This window comes from Tubulanus polymorphus, chromosome 6 (genome assembly GCF_964204645.1).
Source record: "Tubulanus polymorphus chromosome 6, tnTubPoly1.2, whole genome shotgun sequence".
Lineage (NCBI taxonomy): Eukaryota > Metazoa > Nemertea > Palaeonemertea > Tubulaniformes > Tubulanidae > Tubulanus > Tubulanus polymorphus.
The window spans coordinates 20,391,486-20,414,049 of record NC_134030.1 but is presented as its reverse complement, the minus strand read 5'-3'; the positions used below and the strand labels follow the sequence as shown (position 1 = coordinate 20,414,049).

Here is a 22,564-nt window from a genome sequence, read left to right as displayed (position 1 = left end):
CCGAAATGTTCGTATGAATAACCATAGACGCGATAACACTAAAAACATAGTAATTTTCTAATGAGTAAATACAGTTTATTGACACGAACGTTTCGAGATCATATCCCCCTCATCAGGTGAAATACAAGTGAATCAAATGATTAAACTACAGGTTTATATACAACATAAGTTACAAAATTACAAGTGCTAAATTCTAGGCTAATTACAAACCAAGTATTTAATTACAAGCTAATTATTTGAATACATTCAAGATAAAGGATGAGCCGTTTTGGAATAATTTTTGATTTAAAGAGGGTCGTTGATAAACAGGGCCTCCCTAATTTAGTTTAAATTTAGTCTAATTTAATTCAAATGTGAGAAACGAAGGTTCTCCAAGTTTCCAATCGATTCAATATTTCAGTCAAGATTTAAGTCAACCGAACAAGTCGGAATGAGCTCTGTATGAACTCTGAACTCGTGTCTGGATGCATCGGCAGAGCCTCTCCCAAAAATCACCAAACTCAGGCCAGGATACCACCAACTGACATCCGCGTGTTGACGGCCGTGAAGTTACAGGGAGTTCGAATCCAAATACAGCTTAATTGGATATTGTCAGTTTAGATGTGAACGAACACGTTTGATTTCAACCTCAAGACAATTTTCATTCACGATCAGACGGGTCTGGCGGGACACTTTTGAATGAAATGTAAGTGTTTCGCCAGATAATGGATGAAAGCAAATTAAAACTTTATTTTTTGAAAATAATTTTCAAACTATCAACGAATGACTTTGTTACCGTAAAAAGTTTTCAGATTATGAACTAAATTCAAATATGTTCAGAATTGAATGTACGATTGAGCGTGTTATTGAACTATGACACAGAATGTATAAATGTCTCGGACGATTGAACCGGTTATAAGCGGGTTATAAATCGGTTTTACGATTAATATTTCATAATCCAAATGATCGGAATAAATCGGAAGTTTGCTTTGAAAACTGTTACAAATCATCTTAGCTCAAATCCTCCATATCTAAATTATCATCTTTAGCCCGAATACAATTTCTAGATCAATCGAAAGGGAATATCAGTAAAATTTTTATCATTTCAATTAACATTTAAAACAAAAAATCACTGATCGGAAATTAATTTGAGTTGAGAGGAGAGTTAGGAGTCTATTTTAGCTGGGTTTGCTGTAACGTGGGTCCATCTGTTTGATAAATGAGCTTAAGCGCGACCTGACCTAAGTTTCCGATACAACAAACAGTTAAAATGTCTACTCACCAATTCATCTTAGTGTGTAGCTTTATGGATCTGTTTGATAAATGATCTTAAGCGCGGCCTGACCTAAGTTTCCGATACAACAAACAGTTAAAATGTCTACTCACCAATTCATCTTAGTGTGCAGCTTTATGGATTGTTTCGATCTTTTCCATGGAAGATAGACGATCATCAACAGCAATCATGTTCTGACGATGAGGAACTCCACTAGGTATTTGTGTGTTTTGTCGGCAGCAGGCTTTGGCAAACGGATCCTGGGTAAGAAGAGCTTATCTGAAAAAAAATGTAACGACCACTATCAAAATTTGATTCGATTCATGTACATTTTAAACTGTTATATTCAGTTTTAAACAACAGCAAATCTACTCACCGACAATTTTTGTGTGGAGCATCGTGGATTATTTCGCACGGTCCGGAATTAACGCTGGTTTAGTCAGCCTCACAGTACTGGCAGCCATCAGATCCTGATGATAGGAAAGTGAGGCTTGGCTGCTGGTCACTGAAAAAGCAACAATTGAACGCATGAAAATTTTTAATTCGACTTAGAAGAATCATTATCTATGTAAAGGCCTGATGCCTGAGACAGGGTGTCAACCCGGTTTATGAAAATTAAACTTAGAGCCATGTTCAATATATTTATATACCGGTATATGCAGTAATCTTGAATTATGCAGACCGAATTTGATGACAAATTACTGGACCAGATTGATCACGAGTTTTGGCTAGTTTAAATCAATGTAGAAGTAGCTATTCTAAACATTATTTTCATTAAAAATGATATTTCTCAATTGAGCATAAAACGGTCAAATAACTCCGAATTCAACCAATACGTACTTACAATTCGTACAATTCATTCTGGTGTAAGCCGTGTCGGCGACGCGACCACGATCCAAGTAGCAACAACTCGCGTCGATATATTGAGACATCTATCATAGATTACACACTGTTATTACGGCTTTCTGGAAAATATAAACCAGCAGAACGTGTAGAAAAACAACGAAAAAGTGGAATATATCAAAGCCTCCAAAACACGGAAAATGGAACTCAAAACACGGAAATGCACCTCTACTTGTATGCGACTAAACACATGAATGTAAGAAACGAAGGTTCTCCGAGTTTCGAATCGATTCAATATTTCAGTCAAGATTTAGTCAACCGAACAAGTCGGAACAAATTTAGCATTTTCCGCGTCCTTATATTTCAGGAAATTTAGCATTTTTGTAAATGGAGTAATAATCGAAATGTTTTATTTAAGGATGCGCGACGCGTAGATTTGTAAATCAAACTGAAATACATTATCAACTTACACGAATACGGCCTATGTTTTATCCTACTGAATTAACAGCGACGCGAACCACTCCTAACACCGAACAACCACCGTCTGACCAGATATCAGCCGACACACTCAGCGTTTAGTATACGTGGTCAGTGGAGCGGTGATTTGTAAGGTCCATATAACCGCGCAGTTCACACAATGAATGGAAACATCCGAGAACCGCGTACGAGGTACAAACAGCGCATTATTTTGTACTGAATGAATTCACTTTAATTCAATTTAACATAATCCAAATCTGAGCGCGGTTTCTTAAGCAGATAATGGCACGAGACAATATTCTAGCCTGAACGACATTTTGTGAATTTTGGAATGAAATGCTGATTATATTTTGCGCCGTTGGATGAGGAAGAAACTTAGAATTAAATTCGCTGTAACCGAAGATACGGTATGATGTACTTTAATTTGACGTACGAAATGCGTGTATTGAAGATTTTTCAACTTTTCAACGTCGGAAATTATCATCGATCCGAGATTCTGCTCTTCCGGTTGTAGATTATATGTTCAACAACACTTGGTACCCACTCGACTGAGAGCGCTGTTTATAGCGTCGCTGATCGTCTGGCGAGTTAACATCGCACACGCTGATCTGTCTGACTCTGTGACGGTCAGTTCGTCTTGTAACAACACTTGGTACCCACTCGATTCTACGTCCGGTTACATCGTTTCACCGAATTACCAAGTTATAAAGATGTTTATTCCGAATATTAATATACATAAATACCAGTGCCAGGCTACAAGTACATTATAGGCAAAAGGGTTAAGTTAAACATTTACAAGTTACAAATTCGGCGTAGCCAGACATAAATTTAGAAATGTTACATGATGGTTGGGTTTATATGAAAAGGCTAACAGAGCAGATACTGTACATATGTAGGAGTCTATTGTTGGAATTGTTGGTAGTTACTGAGAATAAATTTTGAAACATTATGTAGAATTTGAGTGTTGGTATGAAGGTCGAAAAGGGAGATGTTGCCGTTAAGTAGGAGCTTTTTATCTTCAGCATCCGCGTCATTCAGCAGTACCACTCCGACTGGGTTCCGACCCGTAGCATCTCGGACCGTTTACCCTCCATTTGTCATTGGAACAACTCTGAAATTGAGTGGATTCGAATCCGGGGCACCCTTTTAAATGAGTGCTTGCAATGACTGACACACATCCTCAATTGTTGACAAAAAGAAAACAAGAAACAAACACAGAGCATGTGTTGTATTTAATCATACAGGTTGACTGTTTCTATTCAACTCATTGAATGTCACAAATATGACGTCTTTATTCAATATCTGCACATCTCTCCAGCTCCTGTGTTAATAACAACAAGCCCCGAAAGGATAATGACAACAATTCGCCGGTTTAGGGTTACCGAGCCAGTAATATGTACCTTTACCCTTTTTTGACTTGCACTTACACGGGGTTCCTCTCTTCACCTTTCGCACATCTGTAAATAAGCTCGGACTTATTACAATCATTAACCGGACGACCGGGAACAAGCAGGTTCGAATCCCGAGTATCGGCCTCGAGTAAAAAGCAACGGTTGACTGCCGTTTTATCGTATGCGAACAAGACACGAGAAATGGGTGAAAAAGATCTTTCCTAGTTTTCCTACGTCAATTTACGTTTCATAGAATGAACGTAAGTTTATTTTTTTGCGGAGTTAGAAATGCATAATTAAACAATTGAATCGATTTACTATTAAAACCTACCATCAGTTGCCGCCACGGCTCCGATGACCATAAACAAGGCCAACGCGATGAAAAGAGTTTTAGTAAACATTCTGAAATAAATGATTCAATCAGATTTACTGAGTTACATCTACGGAGTAACATCTACATGTAACTATGCAATGAAATATTTGAGCTTGTCGTCTATAGCTTCACTTACCTCGTTACCAGTGAGGATACACTCGAACAGAGTTCTTCGTTTGACGTGTGTTGACACGATAGTAAACAAAATCGTTCTCACTTTATAGAAGTCGTTTTGGTAGCACATGTTAGCGGCTTTTGATAATAAATATCTATTAAATTTCCACCTCTGGTTTAGTATGGCGGCTTATGTAATCAAATGAATGTGTGATGTTATATGATATATTATCAGCGTTTGAAATACAAGTTCCACGCGCAATTTCGAATAATGACTACAGTTGGGGTATGATCCCGACGTGATACAAACCCTTAACCCTGTTGGGACCGGGTGGTGTGGATTTCTACATAAGACCTTTCACTTTATGTCTATTTTGAGGTAGTGACATTTGTCGGAAGCCTCGAGCAAATTTACGTCCGGCGCGTTGGTTTGAAAAAGCGCCAGGCCTATAAACACCCATCTTCACCCGTCAAGGGATTCGAACCCAATAAGTTAAAGTCATTCCCCGAACCCCTTAACCTCACGAGTCGTTGTAGTCGTTACTAGCCGACCAGAATCCGTTCGTACCAATCACAGCGCCTGTAACAAACAACATTAGGCTTCTGTTGGTTTCCCGTTTAATGGACCAATCAGCGAACGTTTTACTGAACAAGGAAGTATTTCGCAAATCGATAAATGACGTCATGCGCAACAGCGCCATTAATGAAATCACGCGTCGTGAGGCCAGGGGGCTGGTGGAAGCGAGTTCGGGAGCGATACCGGACCCCTGGCAAGCGAGGATGATGAATACCATTTTCTGAAAAAAAAAGAAATCACATCTATGTTTTGCCTCCTTCGCCAACCGAAGCTATCACACCAACCAAAACCATGGCACTTGATAAAGGACATCTGTGGCAGGGATTCGAACTTGATGGCATCGAGACCGCATGAGCCTGAAATTCTGCTTGATCAACCCAGAGTCATGAGCTGCTACATACTAAGCTCAGATGATGTAATTATTAGTCAAGCAGCCCGTTTTATTATAGCCCTGGTTGTTCCATTGATCGATTCTCCCCTTCCCCCACCCCCTGCCCTCCCTATCTATCCAGTGACTAAGGATGCCGCTACATATGAATGAAATGTATAGCGCTAATATAAACCTTGTTGATTTATTCCATAAGGTTTAAGCTAAGCTAAATCTCGTACAGTCAAATCACCGCGCTAACTCTGGTGGTACGCAGCTTGCAATCGGTACATTGAATCTGGTTAGTGTGATCTCGTCCCTGATTAAATCATATATCAATCTTAAAACCAACAGCTTCAATCCAATTCCAGACATATATATCATCACGTTGGTATTGTGGTTTGGAATTGCTGGTGCATAAAGCGTAAAAAAACATATGGTTATGAGGTTACAAGAACCCTGGCAACACGTACATGTATGATGACAAACTGAAAGGGGAAATCTGAAATAGACAGGAGAAATAGACTGTATTGTTTAATGGGCATTTTCCATAATACCACAGTAAATTAATGAATTTGGTCACTAAGGAATGTTTCATTGGTTCTTCATTTCCCGCCGAACTTCATCAGTTTTCTGTATAAAAATATGTCAGTTTTGTGTATAGAATAAAATCTCATTTTAAAAAACAAGTCTTCGGAGTTGTCAGTTCCTTTATTCCGAATAGGGATTTCAGTCCTCTGGTCACTCTCCGTGTGACACTCAAGTCAAGTTGAAATGGATATTACACAACCGTTCTAACCGAAAAGCGAGTACCGGTACGGTGTATACGCACGTGGTTATGTCATCATTTATATATGACGTCATCGACAAATCCAACAATAAATTAAGCCAAAACGAGAAACTTGAATAGAAGAGTATATACTAAGCACTATTAAATGATTGTTTAGTTAGCAAAAATGTCTTTAAAGTTAATCGTAATTTAGATTTTTGTGGTCGATGAATGAAACTGAATTTCATTTTTAAACAGAATGATGGTTATTACACGTGGACTGATGGGAAACCATTGAGCTACACAGAGTGGTTTAAACCTACTATGATAAACGAAACGATACCAGAAGTTATTCGAGGATTGATATCTCCTCTACGAAAACAACCGATAAATGACGTCAATATGCCGTGTACGGCGATGATACTGAATAATCCACGAGGATCAGCGAACTGGGTTCGATTCCCGTGTCAAATCGAGGAGACTCGAACAACTTTCATTTGTGAATCGGATAGAATTGACGTCGATTCAGAACGCGTGGATAATTTCGGCAATTAAAAATCAAAATACAACGAGCATTACAGAAAATACTGATACTCATGACGATATCGATTCTTTCACAGGAAATAGAAGTGTTCGAAATTCCAATAGAACAAATAACTCGACTCGTAAAAAAAAGGTTGTTTAAGTTTTGACGAAAAGTGTTGTCAAATTCTCACAGATTGGAACAACAATCGAGGTTTGGATATTTGAAGGGCTACGGAATTGTGTCGTGACCTTCACGCTGAAATAGGTATTGTAACTCGCCACGTGGAAAATGAAATAAAAGCATTAATTGACGAGTTTAGTTTTAAACACCAATATGGCGCTATACTGACTATGGGTGCTAGAAAAATGTTTCAAGTGATCGAACCAGTTTTGATAAGGGATGGAATCACTTTTATCGAGTCGTTGAGATGGTCGATAAAACAGTGGAATAATCAGACAAACAACGTTCATTCCGTGCTATGTTCCCATAATGTAACTGGTGAAGAGTGGGATTCTATAAGCGGTTGTAAATCGTGGCAGTTTAACTAAATGTAACGATCGACCATGTATCAGCGACCGTCGCGTATGTGATAACAGAAACGACTGTCAACACGGTGAAGATGAACTCGATTGTTCGGGGTATAACTTATATAGTCAGTTCCACTGTTCAGATGGACGGGTTGTATCGATAAGTGGTTTCTGCGACTTTGAACCAGATTGTGTCGTATCTCCGATGAGAACTCATGCTTACACCCACCGTGTTTGCCCCAATAATTCCGCTGTACTAGTGGTCAATGTGTGGATAGATCGTACCGATGTAATGAAATCGTTAACTGTAAGGACGGCTCCGACGAGCGGGCATGCAGTCCGCAACTTTGCAACGGGTTTCTCTGTAACATAGGTGAATGCATCAGTTCTCTATTGTATCGGGATGGTGTTGTAGATTGTAGCGGAAGCCTCGAAGAAAATGAATTTTTCAACACCGAATGTTACAGTGAATCCTACAGTTCACTGTAATAGTGAAAACTACTGCACGACTGATTTCACAAACTTATGTAAGAAATCTGATGAACAAAGATGTTCTTTCGATTCTCCTCATTGTTATTCTAATTTCTTAAAACTTCGATTTCAAATTTGCAATTCCACATTAGCTTATCCCAAAAATTGTACATTGTTTTCGCAGGCGTCAAATAATTTATTAAATTAATTTTCTTGTGTTCTTTTTACAGAAAAGAAATCTTCTGACAACGAGCAGGTTGTCGTAAACGGTTTTTACCGGACCAAATTCCCACTTAAGCAATTGGCAAATAGCACGGCGGTCCATGAATTCCGTAATTATCAAAATCCAAGGTCACCGTCAATATTTCAACCCAGCTTTACCATTTCCAAAGTCAAATGGTGGCATCCGATGTAATGAAATATTTCTATGATGTCGACGATTTGATTAAAAGAAAACAATATTTACGAGAATGGAGAGCATTGTACTCGGTCGGCCACATACGTACGGATATATTTTTGAAAAAGTTATTTCATCCAAAATTTTGAAATAGGGTGGGTAGGCTATTTGGCTATTTGCTTTCGATAATGATTATTTGAAATGACGAACTATCTGGTTATTCGAGCCCGGGAAACGGTGTGTTTATACATAAACATATTACATTATTGACTTCTTCGAATTATTTTTGTGGTGTCGGATTTACTATCACTGAAGGACTGGATTTTAGCGTGTGGATATGGGATTCCGTGGCCTCGGATTTCTTGGAGGTGAGTTGAAGTGTTTTAGGGCATCGAGTAGTCTTTCAAAAACGGGAAAGCAGTGAGGGTTACCTCTAGTGGGAGAGGCCAAAAATCGGTGCATGCTCCTCGTTTCATTTAGTTGGTATCTATTTTTCTCTTCTAAGCTCAACGCCTGCGCAGGTCGGCCAGAAATACGTGTAGCGCTGGACTCAGTCGGAGAGAAAGCTAGAGGATTTACATTCTATAAAACGTATTCATGATTCTCTTATTAATTTCCTTGGGCACAGTTTTTGGTAACTATGCGCTCGTTTTACTCGATTTGTGAGGACATTCAGTCACCCGACACTGGAAGAAGACGTCTCTTCTGAGCAAGTGACGGTTCATAGTAGTTCTCGATATTAGAGATGGCGTGCGATGTCCTAACTAATGATCATCAGTATTCCCTACTTGAAACTGCAAGAAAAATCATCTCCCGACCCTGATGAGTATACAATATGTAATTAGATGAAATCTTAGTGACGGGCGCCTCGTCACAGCTTGATTTTATGTTTTTAAGTAAATTAGGTTAATCATCGGTAACGAATCAGAAGTAGGTTGTATTCGATTTTTTTTTTTTTCATTTCAGACAAATAAAGCCAAAGTTCATTGTACAGATTATAGAAATTTTTAAAAGATCGAAAATGTATCCAATCGATCAACTCAAAGAACACAACGTTTCGATCTCACCCTGGAGATCATCGTCAGGTGTGAGATCCTGAGTGGCGTGACGTAGTTCTACTGCCGATTTCCCCATTACTTGTCAGTAAGTCAGATCGGTTAAAAAGACACTTAGAGGACTTTCTGCATTAACATCTACCCGAAAAAAACTTAACTATCTGACTATTTACACGTCGAAAACGACCAAAAAAAATATAGAAATGGACAAAATGATCTTCAACCTTGTAATATAACTATTTCCAAAATTTCGATGTATCAAATTAGGCAGCCAGAAAACTTGACCCCAATCAGTCGCTTGCCGGTTCAGACTGAATGGACGATTGTTTGGATGAACCGGAACCGAATTTCCCAATTATGTACTTCGATTTTTAAACAAAAAATTATGTAAACTCGACCGCCGATCGCACAACTATATCTGTATTTCTGATCTCAAAATCAAACCCCCTGTTTCGCTACCGGCAGGTGTGGTGGGTCTGTAAGGGGCACTCAATCAAAAAATCAAACAAAATTTACCACAAAAAAAGACTCTTTGTAGTATTAACACGCGTTTATCAAAGGGACGCCCTTCTTAGGGACGTCAGTTCTCGTTATTCTTACACCTTCCAGATGGCCGTGCTTGACTGTTAAATGCAATTAAATCATTTGAACCAATAAACCGCCAACTATTCTAAGGCTCTTGAGCTGTTGCGGTGTCATTGGAATGCTTTGCCGCGGTCAACGTGCACTCTCCCTCCCTCCCTCCCTTCCTATCCCACCATTAATTAATTAAAAGATGATACAACTAATTGTTGTATCATTTTGAATTTCTAAAATCAGTTGAGTTATTTTATGTAACGGACTATGAATAGATATTAGTACTTGTATCATTATTTATGAATATATTTGTGACGTAATACAGAATGTAAGCGACTGCGTATGATGGATTGCATTCCAGTTCTCGGGACTTCCAGTTTGACCATCGTCACCTGCTAATTGCGTCTGATATTTGTAGCATCGTTTGTTCCGGCTTGTGTCAAACTCATTAGATACAAATTGATCGTGTTCACTCGTCTTGAATTAAACTGCACTAGGTGTAGAACATTTGAAGTAACTTGGTGTCCGAACTCTTGATTCGAACCCGGGTCACTTTTAATCTTCAGCGTCCGAGTCATTGAGCAGTACCACTGCGACTGGGTTACGACCCGTAGCATCTCGGACCGTTTACCCTCCATTTGTCATTGGAACAACTCTGAAATTGAGTGGATTCGAACCCGGGGCACCCTTTTAAGTTAGTGCTTGCAATGACTGACACACATCCTCAATTGTTGACAAAAAGAAAACAAGAAACAAACACAGAGCATGTGTTGTATTTAATCATACAGGTTGACTGTTTCTATTCAACTCATTGAATGTCACAAATATGACGTGTTTATTAAATATCTGCACATCCCTACAGCTCATGTGTTAATAACAACAAGCCCCGAAAGGCTTAGGACAACAATTCGCCGGTTTAGGGTTACCGAGCCAGTAATATGTACCTTTACCCTTTTTTGACTTGCACTTACACGGGGTTCCTCTCTTCACCTTTCGCACATCTGTAAATAAGCTCGGACTTATTACAATCATTATCCGGACGGCCCGGAACAAGCAGGTTCGAATCCCGAGTATCGGCCTCGAATAAAAAGCAACGGTTGACTGCCGTTTTATCGTATGCGAACAAGACACGTGAAATGGGTGAAAAAGATCTTCCCTAGTATTCCTACGTCAATTTACGTTTCATAGAATGAACGTAAGTTTATGTTTGGCCGAGTTAGAAATCCTTATTTAAAACAATTGAATCGATTTAATTATCAAAGCCTACCATCAGTTGCCGCGACAGCTCCGATGACCATAAACAAGGCCAACGCGATGACAAGAGTTTTAGTAAACATTCTGAAATAGATGATTCAATCAGATTAACTGAAATAACAAGTGTATAACATCTACGGAGTAACATCTACATGTAACTATGCAATGAAATATTTGTGAGCTTGTCGTCTATAACTTCACTTACCTCGTTACCAGTGAGGAGTTCTTCGTTTGACGTGTGTTGACACGATATTACACAAAATCGTTCTACTTTTATGGTCGTTTTGGAAACACACATGTTAGCGGCTTTTAGAAATAAATATCTATTAAATTTGGTTCAGTAACCGGCTTCCAATATCAACTGAATTAAAAAATCTTTGATGTATTATTTTTACTTAATATACACGTCCCATGCCCAATATAGACTAATGACTACTGTTAGGATGTGTCACTTACCAAACCTTGGCCCTGATCGGAATGGGTCATTTGGATTTCTGAATTCTTACAAAAAGGCCTTGAATATCTATTTTGAGGTAGTGGTATCTGCAAAATAAGCAAATTTGTTTTTCGTCTGTTTGGCATAGAACTATAAGCGAAAGGAAAGGCCAACTTCGTGACGCGTCTATACATTTTCCTTTGCTAACTTCGAAATTAATCAGCGCCCTCACCGGTGGCAATAAACAATAGGTTCTCGGAAATATGTTCGATTATATTTTCTCTGCGAACATTGAACATTGCCGTTTTTCAAGATTTGGTATTAAGACTTAAACAAATCAATGAAAAACGCTAAATTAAGAATATAGACCGGCAACCAGTCTACAACATCTATTGTTTATCGCCACCGGTGAGGGCGCAGAACAAAACACACGATCACTAGCGGCACCTAGTTGATTTTCTGAGGAGTCAGTCTCCCTGTTCGCTTATAGTTCTATGCTGACAGTATGTGATTTTGAATTTAAAATAGGGTGGACAGTATATACATAGAATCTACGCAGACAGAAAGACGTTTTATATTACTATCAGAGTTCAACATTTCGTTTAGAAGCTGTTAGTTGTCGAATCTGATAGAATATGAATTCTAGAGGAAAATCTGTAATGATAATATTAATCAACAGAATAACAAAAGGGTTCTCCACGAAAGTCAGAAAACCCTCAATATGTAAAAGTATTACGAGTGAATTTTAGCCCTGCTGAATTATTGAGATGACACTTTCACATTATTTGAATGATATGTATGTATGTAAATATGTTGACAACGATCTATTCATTATCTAGGTTAAAGTTTATCTGGAGCAATCGATTTATCATGCGAGCTTTGCGGGTATTTTAATCATGGATTTTAATTCATAAATTCTACAACAGCTTCAACACGATTCCACACATATATCGTACTAAGTAAAATACACACCAAAGGTTGAATGAGAAAAATCATTAAGGCATCGTCATGAACTTTCTCACTGAGCTGCCAATGGTAGGCTATAGTTCACTAATTTAATTTCCTCACAGAAGGAAATCCATCTATCAAAAATGGCGGATGATGTTTTATCTTTCATTTAGTTATAATTTGTTTTTACTCAATCTAATGCATTTTCGTAATTAATGAAATTTTAAATTAAATGCTCAAAACCTTCCCACAGTTATTTTGTTCATAAGAATTTTCACAACGACATTGAACGCCCCACCAAATACACTGGTGTTACTGGTTATTCTGCCAATCTTATTCCTGTTTGGAGTTTTCGGGAATTCGGCTACTTTCCTGATTACGGCGAGTCGAAGATCTGAGCCTTTTTTTTCTCGGTGATTTCCTTTACTGTTTAGATCATTGACTGACTGCAGTTTTATACTTTGTGCTCTTGAATCTAAACACTGGTTCTATATTAATGATTAATCCGTCGATCAGTTGTAAATTGTATGAGTTCTTGACAGGAATTGCCACTTCTAGTATAAGTTAATAGTGGTTAATAGTGACGATATCTCAGGAACGTATGGCGGTTGTGCTCTTCCCGGTCACATGCGGGATTCGCGTTATTTGTTACATATATGGATTATTGTTGCCGAGTTGTTAATTATATCGTTATTCTTATTTCATTGAAATTTTCTCCAAAAGAATTAACGTGATGCAATGAATTCCAATTCAAAAGAATTCAACGTAATTACGACAAGAACATAGAAATTCGAATCGAAGCTGTGCTAGGATTTATTTTGCAAGCTTTACCTCCAGTGTTTGTGTGATGAATCACTGACTGGCTGAGATAAACCTCTAAACAAACTAATCATTCATTCAACAGTTCAGAAAAGCAATGACGCCACCTCTACTAATAGTGTGATGAATTGACTGTAGATACAGATTTTCGTTTTGATAGCACATGTTGATGGCTTTTGATAATGAATATCTATTAAATTTTCACCTCTGGTTTAGTATGGAGGCCTTATGTTATCAAATGAAATCTGTGATATATCATGATATATTATCAATCAGCGTTTGAAATACAAGTTCCACGCGCAATTTCGAATAATGACCGCAGTTGGGATATGATCCCGACGTTATACAAACCCTTAACCCTGTTGGGACCGGGGTCGTGTGGATTTCTGAATTTCTACATAAGATGTTAACTTTATGTCTATTTTGAGGTAGTGACATCCGACGGAAGCCTCGAGCATGGTTTGAAAAAGCGCCAGGCCTATAAATACCCATCTTCACCCGTCAATGGATTCGAACCCACTAAACTAAAGCCATTCCCGAACGCCTCGCCCTCACGAGTCGTTGGAGTCGTTACTAGCCGACCAGAATCCGGTCGTACGACAAAACGACATGAGGCTTCTGTTGGTTTTCCCGTTTGATGGAACAATCAGCGAACGTTTTACCGAACAAGGAAGTATTTCGCAAATCGATAAATGACGTCATGCGCAACAGCGCCAGTAATGAAATCACGCGGCGTGAGGCCAGGGGCGTACTCTTTTATGACCTCCGAAGTCTCCGTCCGAAATCTCCGGTTGGCTCCACACAAAATCCGAATCACACCACCTCGACAGAAAGGAGGTTTCGGAGACTCCAAAAAGTCACGTGACCAATAAAAGAGTACGATTGGAGGCAAACGGATTCTCCGATCTGATAAAAGAGTTCGCCCCAGGGGGCTGGTGGATGCGAGCGCTGGAACGATACCGGCACCGGACCACTGGCAAGCAAGGATGATAAATACCATTTTCTGAAAAAAAAAGAAATCACATCTATGTTTTGCCTCCTTCGCCAACCGAAGCTATCACACCAACAAAACCATGGCACTTGATAAAGGATTATCTGTGGCAGGGATTCGAACTTGATTGCATCGAGACAGCATGAGCCTGAAATTCTGCTTGATCAACTCCGAGTCATGAGCTGCTGCATACTAAGTTCAGATGATGTAATTATTAGTCAAGCAGCCCGTTTTATTATAGCCCTGGTTGTTCCATTGATAGATTCTCCCCTTCCCCCTCTGTCTTTCCCTGCCTCCCTATCTATCCAGGGCATTAGGATGCCGCTATGGATGAAATTTATAGCGATAATATAAACCTTGTTGATTCATTCCATATATTAGGTTTAAGCTAAATCTCGTACAGTCAAATCACCGCGCTAACTCTGGTGGTACACAGCTCGCAAACGGTACATTAAATCAGGTTAGTATGATCTCATCCCTGAATGAATTAGTATGATCTCGTCCCATTATTAAATCATGTATCGATCTTAAAACCAACAGCTTCAATCCAATTCCATACATAAATATCATCACGTTGGTATTAAGGTATGTAGGGGTTGAGGTCGGCGCAACAGTTTAAACAAGTCAAATAAATAAGAGATTAAGTAATGAAATAAAAATTCTATTTCCATTAACAAAGAGGTAGCTTACGGTACATGACACCGACTTTTAACCTAATTAGTCGGGTGAAATGAACATTTTTTGACGCCTTATAAAACGTCACCATTATGAAACCTAAACAATGCTAACCATTCAGCGTCATTTTACAAACGACAGCCGTTAATCGATGTGCAAAACGTCACAGGTTTATGTGTACACAAACAAGCTATCTGGCAAAATATTATTGACATAGATGTAGAATGGCTCCCTGTGATTATATAATGACCTATATTTGAACGTCGAAATGTTATATTGCATTGAATATCATTAGAAGACGTATTGTAATAGTAAAGGGTGTATGATTATATCAGAAGCGGCAGGCATAAATAGAAATGATAAGTAAATCGGATTATTCGGTTAAATGGAGGATGTATACACGATGCGGAAGTCTTATATAAAAGTCAGACCCTGACGTGGGCATGCCGGTGGAATGACGAAGCTATCTACGATGTGTGTAGGGCCGGCGTGAATTTCATCAGCGGCTACAAGCGGTCAATATGAAAATTTGTAAACATGTAATTTCAATATTCAATCGTTTGTGAAAATATGTTTGATATTAGGAGTATGCAAGTTTCGTGAGATTAGCAATTTATAATAGCATAGCTGTCATATACGGCTCCGTGTCCTCTGATGGCATGTGTATTAGGTGACAATTCAATTCAATTCTTCATTGATCCTTATTACATTGAAATTCCGGGATAAAATTCCCAAATTCAATAAATACAAATTTTAAAATAAATTAATACAACATACATGACACACGGGTAATTCATACAGAAAAACATAAGCATGTTATTTTAAATGACAATGTCTACTTCAACCCACCTGTCCATACTATCGAGGACTCCAAAGAATTCCCTAGGTCCGAGAGAAAACGACTACGAACGACGAGACTTCCTTATCGTTGAAAGATCTATAACAGCCCTGATTTATTCTGCCCATACGTTCATATAAATGATATTGAGATTACATTGTGTCAAATCTGTACAACTATTGGATAGAATCTAGTAAACAACCTGTACAGTACTGAAAAGGGATTATCACATGAATTATATGGATTGATATGATACAACAACCATGAATGAAAACTACAACATAAATACAGCCATATACGCCGAATGATATATTCGCGACACTCCGGCCACAACAAAATAACTATGTACTATTACTTTCTCTATCTGAAATTATAAAGTTGTTCACAAATTAACTATTTACAGAAATACCGATAAGTACCATTAACAGACGTCATCGGCAACGTCTTTATATACATTTCTGATTCTTTGCCGGGCTAAATCTGCTGCTTGACGAGTACTCAGATTACGAGGAATACTTGCCCTTCCAGTTACAGAAGGAGGGGCATCTTCGTCATTTTCAGTTGTCTGTAATTCTAAAGGATAAAGTTTTGACAAAGGGCGGTTTGTTACTCCGCTAGCAGTCCTCAACGAGCAGGACCGGACACGACCATCCTGTCCCCTGAACAATTCAATAATTACACCTAAACGCCAGCTGGTACGAGGACCCTCATCGTGTATCAAAACTACCGATCCCGTTTTAACTATTTCTCTGTTATCACCAACATTCCTATGAAATTCCCTAAGACCAGTTAGATATTCTGTACGCCAACGTTCCCAAAACTGACGTACTAACGACACAATAAAATTGTATCTGTTACTTAGTGAACGGCTATTGACAACAAATTCCGGGTCATTAATATCAGCATCACCTATCGGTAGAGAGGTGATGCGCCTCCCGCACATTAAATGAGATGGAGTCAAAGGACCCAAATCGTTTATATCGCTCGATATATACATCAGTGGACGATCATTCAAGATCGCCTCTATTTCTGTAACCACAGTTACGAATTCAACATAGGTCAAAAAAGAACGCCCTAGGATCTTTTTAATGCAACCCTTTGTAATACCTACGAGTCGCTCCCAGAACCCTCCCTGCCAAGGAGCTCTCTTAGAAATGAATTTCCAGTCCACATTGTGCGAGGACAGATAACGCCGAACTATCTCATTTTTGAAAATCTGCCGTAAATGTGTATTGGCACCAACGAACGTAGTGGCGTTGTCGCTCAACATCAACTTTGGCAGGGAGCGTCTGGAAACAAACCTCCTGAAAGCAGAAAGAAAGGTTTCACTTTTGTTATCCGAAACAACTTCAAGGTGAATTGCGCGACTAACCGCGCACGTAAATAGGGCTATACACACTTTCCCGCCACCTTTCAAAATCATAGGCCCTAAATAATCGACCCCAGTATAATAAAAGGATGGCACCTCCTCCACTCGGCAATGAGGTAAATGAGGGGGGTCGGGTAGACGGTATGGTTTACCCTGATATTTCCTACAGACGATACAACGACGCATAGCAGATTTAACATATTGTCTACACTGAGGTATCCAATAAGTCTCTCTAATTTTGGCAATAGTGGCATCTGTACCCAAATGAGCCACGTTGAAGTGAGCGTCTCGTGTTACCAAATATGCGAATCTGCTTAACTTCGGAATTAACATAGGATATTTACAATCGTAACTAAGAGGTGCGTTTTTCAAACGCCCTCTACACCTGATTATTCCATCCTTGTCCAAATATAATTGTAGTTGATTCACTACCGAAAATTGTTTCTTAGACGTACCAGATAACACCCGAATTATATCTTTACAATATAAATTCTGACAGCTCTTAACCCACAGGATCTTTGCGCGGTCTATCTCGCATGATGATAATTCATCAAAATGCCGTGAACTCGCTTTTGTTTTGAGGTTATGTACAAACCGTAATACGTATGCTGTAACCCGCAGAAGTCCTGTGAGGGAAGAGTATGTCTCTATATCTACTACCTTCCCAACATCATAGTCAGAAATAACTTCTGAAACATCAAAGGATACAGCATTAGATTCGACATGGTTGGTGTTTACGTGCATGATATTTCCGTCACACTTACTTACTACAGGACGATTGTTTTCATCGACCAGCCATGACGGTCCCTTAAACCAGAAGGTGCTACATTGATTAAGTGTTTCACAAGTCACACCACGTGTAATAAGATCTGCAGGGTTTTCTTCAGATGGACAAAAACCCCAACAACCAATATCAATTAAACGATTTATTTCTGACCTTCGATTTTCTACGAATTGGGATACCTTTTTACCCGACCGTCCTGCTAACCACCCTAAAACAATCTGACTATCGGACCAGGCGAAAATATTCAATGGCCGACATAACGCAGGTTCAAGTGACTTTGCAACGTGAGATACAAGACGTGCTCCTATCACTGCAGCACACAATTCTAATTGAGGAATTGATAATTTCTTAATAGGTGCCACACGAGATTTGGACATCAAAAAGGCGGATTGATCAACGCAACGGATATATGTTACTGCCCCGAAAGCCCGTGAACTACTGTCACAAAATACGTGAAGTTCTGGTTGGCCGGAAACCAACATGGCAGAATCAATTAGTTGACGCGGAAATTCAAATGTAGACGCTTCTTGCATATCTTTTACTATAGAACTCCATCTACTACAAAGTTCGCTGGACAGACTATCGTCCCAATCCACAGAAAGTTTCCAAATGTCTTGCATTAGAATTTTCGATTGAACTGTAATTGGTGTAAGAAAACCGAACGGATCATAGACACTGGAAATATTACTGAGAATCAAACGTTTAGTAATAGGTGCTACACTGGAAAGGTTGTCATAAAGCAGTGTAAGACTGTCATGGTTGACATCCCACTTTATACCCAAAACTTTGACACTGTTTGACCGTTCCAAAACAGCCTCCCTCCCAGCAGCTTCACGCAGATCTGAGCAAGTCGACGACCAACAGCGTAGATTAAAGTTCGCACCCGCAAAGAGAGTGCGAGAAGCCGAATACAAATCAACACAACCAGAAATGCTGTCGACGCTAGTGACGATATTATCTACATAAAGATCGCGTAGAAGCTGCTGTGAGAGAGGAGTATCATTACATCGTAGATGATAGAATAGGGTGCTGTTAAGCATGAACGGACTACAAGTTGCTCCAAAAAGTACCCGCTTAAACCTATAAATATTGAATTCACCCTCAGGATCTAATGGGTCGCGGAGCCAGAAAAAACGTGTAACATCCCTATCATCTACATGAAGCCCGACGTGGAGAAATGCCTTCTCAATATCAGTAATGATACCATACTTGAATAGTCGGAATCGCAATAGTATACTGGTTATATCATTTAATAGAGGTGTTCCTGCCTCTAAACAATCGTTCAAAGAATTTGAATTCCTTGACGCTCTGCAACTACAATCAAACACAATCCGCAAGGGTGTTGTAGCAGATTGTTTGAAAATGCCGTGGTGAGGAATGTAATGTTCCCTAGAAACGCAACCAGAAGACACTAAAACTCCAGGATCATCAACTAACTCGATGAAATCGCGTGATAACTGTTCGGTTATGATATCATTGTATTGTTTTAACAATCCTGGGGTTTTAGATAACTTCCTGGCTGTGGACCTAGTGCGCGCTTTAGCGACATTGTAATTGGTAGGCAAAGGCCCGTGTTCAGACTTCCATGGTAATCGCGCATTATATATACCGTTATCAAAAGAGATACAATTATCACAATACCAGTCCAAATACGGATCAGTTTCTGGTGGTCTAATCCCAATTAATTCTAGATCCCAGAATTTCTTAATAGAGTTTTGCCCAATTTCATCCACTGAATCTGCGTTCACCTGCAAACAGTAAGCCGCTTGTGGACCGGAAACTAGGTAACCCAACTTTGTAGGCACAGCTATAGGACCAATTGACGAAACCACGAAGTCGTTCCCTAGTACAAACTGGTAATAAAAATCAACGCCTATCAAAATAGAAATGCTGAATGCATTTGAATAGAATTCACGAGAATGAGCTAGCTCTAAAGATTTAAACTCATCAATTTGATCAATTCCATGAACAGACATAGGTCTCGTAATAAAGGGTACCACGACTGCTTCTACCTGGACCTGAGTGTTATCGTTGCATATCACGTCAACCCTAACTATATCTACTGTCTTGTTAAACCCAGTGGCAGCACCGAAACCCGACAAATCTAAATATTCCTGCTTATGAGGCTTCAAACATAATTTCTCAACCAATTCTTTTGTAATAAAAGATCGTTGCGAGCCATCGTCAAACAATAAATTTGAGCGGATCGATCCATTGTACGACGAGCACACCCGCGCTACCGCTGTTTTTAACAGAACGTTAGCCCCACCGCCGCTGTTTGTCATAAGAGAGCGTTGTTTGAATTTTGGTTTATCAGCCTTGGAATTCAACGCAGGAAAATCGTTGACAGGCATTGCGGAAGGATTATCGTTGACATTGTCACTCTTGGAAGAAGCATCGTTAGAAAAAGTTGTTTTACTTCTGTCAGCGTTATTTTGATTCTGACTCTGACGGTACTGAAACATGGACGCACCACATAAACTAGTATGGTGTCGACATTGGCAAATTCTACAACGAAAACTAGACCTACAACTGTTAGAACGGTGCTTCCCCAGGCAGTTAAAACACAAACGTGATTTAAACACAATTCCTAATCTAGCATCAGGCTGCTTGACGACAGTGCAGTCGTTGTTCCGATGTTCCCCTTTGCAGAAAAGACACTCTAACTTCCTCGCTTGTACCTGTAGAGTAGTAGTGAAATTTGAATTCAAATCTGATGAATCTTGGCAGGTTTCGAGGATTTCTACTTCACGTAATAAAGCAGCTCTTAACTCAAAGAGATTCCATTTACCATTACCGTGATCCCGGCTGATGTTGTAAATTATTTCTTTCGGAAGTTTATTTCGAATTATTTGCACTAACAATGTTCCGTAAGAATTAGTTTCGATACCCAGAGCTTCAAGGCTCCGTATCTTCTGCTCAATCGTCTCATAAAACGTGCGAAGCGAACGTAAATCGTAATACGGTGCTTCGAGGTTAATCAACGCATCTAAGTAGGCCTCACTGATCCTATGTGGTCGACCGAATCTAGCTACAAGCATCGACTTAGCGGAATTATAATTCTCTGATGTCAACGAAAGACCTTCAATAACTGTCGACGCATCTTTAATCACCAAACATTTAAGGTGATTAAATTTTTCGATTTCACTTAGTTTTGTTTGTTTGTCCACAGCCGAAATAAACAAATCCCAAAAGGATTGCCAATGCAATATATCGCCATCAAATTTTGGTATTTGAAGTTTCGGTAACGATAAACTGCTAGTAGAAGTAAATGATGCTGAAGCGGTTTCGGAAGGAACGAATCGAGATTGAATTGATAGTTCATTTAATGCGAGCTCCATCTCCGTAAGTTTCATATGATGACTATTTATAATGTCATCTGACTGGACGATTAAATTCTCGTAGGCTGAACCCGCGAGACCACACTTTGCATATATTTCAAGGTCAAGTTGCTCCAATTGAGATAATTTCTTTTTAAGAGTAGCTAAAACACACGTACCCTGAACAGCCTGGTTATCTTTGATGTGGTTCTCGCACTGGATTCTTAGTTTTGTGAACTGTCCGCGCTGAATTCGTCTCATCTCTTTCTCCTCGGTGGCCATGATTTAGTTGACTTCAGCACTCCAGACGTCGTGATTAATGCTGTACCGCAAGTAGATATCACCCAACCGGTTTGTTGGAGTTTCGAGTTTTCACCGTCGAGTTGAAGTTTCTCGTCGAATTATCGTCGTCGAAATCACCGCAAAACAACCAATAATACTTTGTTTGCAACCGAAAACAAATCCCGCTGCTCGAGGGACCAAAATGTCCATACTATCGAGGACTCCAAAGAATTCCCTAGGTCCGAGAGAAAACGACTACGAACGACGAGACTTCCTTATCGTTGAAAGATCTATAACAGCCCTGATTTATTCTGCCCATACGTTCATATAAATGATATTGAGATTACATTGTGTCAAATCTGTACAACTATTGGATAGAATCTAGTAAACAACCTGTACAGTACTGAAAAGGGATTATCACATGAATTATATGGATTGATATGATACAACAACCATGAATGAAAACTACAACATAAATACAGCCATATACGCCGAATGATATATTCGCGACACCACCCAGACTCAAGACTCTAGGATATCGAGTGACAGCCAAACCCGTGGCCCGGGCCCGGGGACCGGGCCGGCTGGCTAGGCCACACGATATGCTCGAAGTCGTGATGAAGCAGACATCAGAAGAGCTCTTTCTTCATCCATGGAGGCAATGAAGTTGCAGACCAGCTTAGAGGCATAAGTAAATGAAGTCGGTCGCAAGTTCGCGATCAATTGAGAATTTTCAATAAAAAAATTTAAACCCTAGAGTCGAAGACCTGTATCATCTACCCAATCGCCAAATCTCATCATTCCCCAAATTTCTTAAAACTTCGATTTCAAATTTGCAATTCCACATTAGCTTAGCCCAGAAATTCTACATTTTTTCCCCAGGCGTCAAATAATTTTCTAAAATTAATTTTCTTGTTGAATGCACCTATAGCTGCTTCCCTCGACTATCCGCTGAAAATTGAGGTCACGGGGGCGCTGTGGCGATAGCCGGCACTAATCCATGCCTGTCCACTGGACCATTAAGAGTTAGGTAATGTGTCAATGAAGTGACTCTTAGCCAGCAATTGGTCATCTTCACCCGTCAAGGGATTCGAACCCACTACGCTAAAGCTGTTCGCCGAACCCCTTGACCT

General features: G+C 39.5%; 2 long non-coding RNA genes across 2 annotated transcripts; both read right to left on the bottom strand.

Annotated features, from left to right (window-relative positions):
- Positions 1 to 1,474: 1,474 nt before the first annotated feature.
- On the bottom strand, positions 1,475 to 2,144 carry LOC141906723 (uncharacterized). Its single transcript, XR_012619404.1, has 3 exons — positions 2,097 to 2,144; positions 1,629 to 1,757; positions 1,475 to 1,531 (listed from the first exon to the last, which is right to left on the bottom strand). It is a non-coding gene; the product is annotated as an uncharacterized LOC141906723 (long non-coding RNA).
- A 1,654-nt stretch (positions 2,145 to 3,798) lies between these two features.
- On the bottom strand, positions 3,799 to 4,566 carry LOC141907617 (uncharacterized). Its single transcript, XR_012619524.1, has 3 exons — positions 4,473 to 4,566; positions 4,295 to 4,365; positions 3,799 to 4,029 (listed from the first exon to the last, which is right to left on the bottom strand). It is a non-coding gene; the product is annotated as an uncharacterized LOC141907617 (long non-coding RNA).
- Positions 4,567 to 22,564: the final 17,998 nt, after the last annotated feature.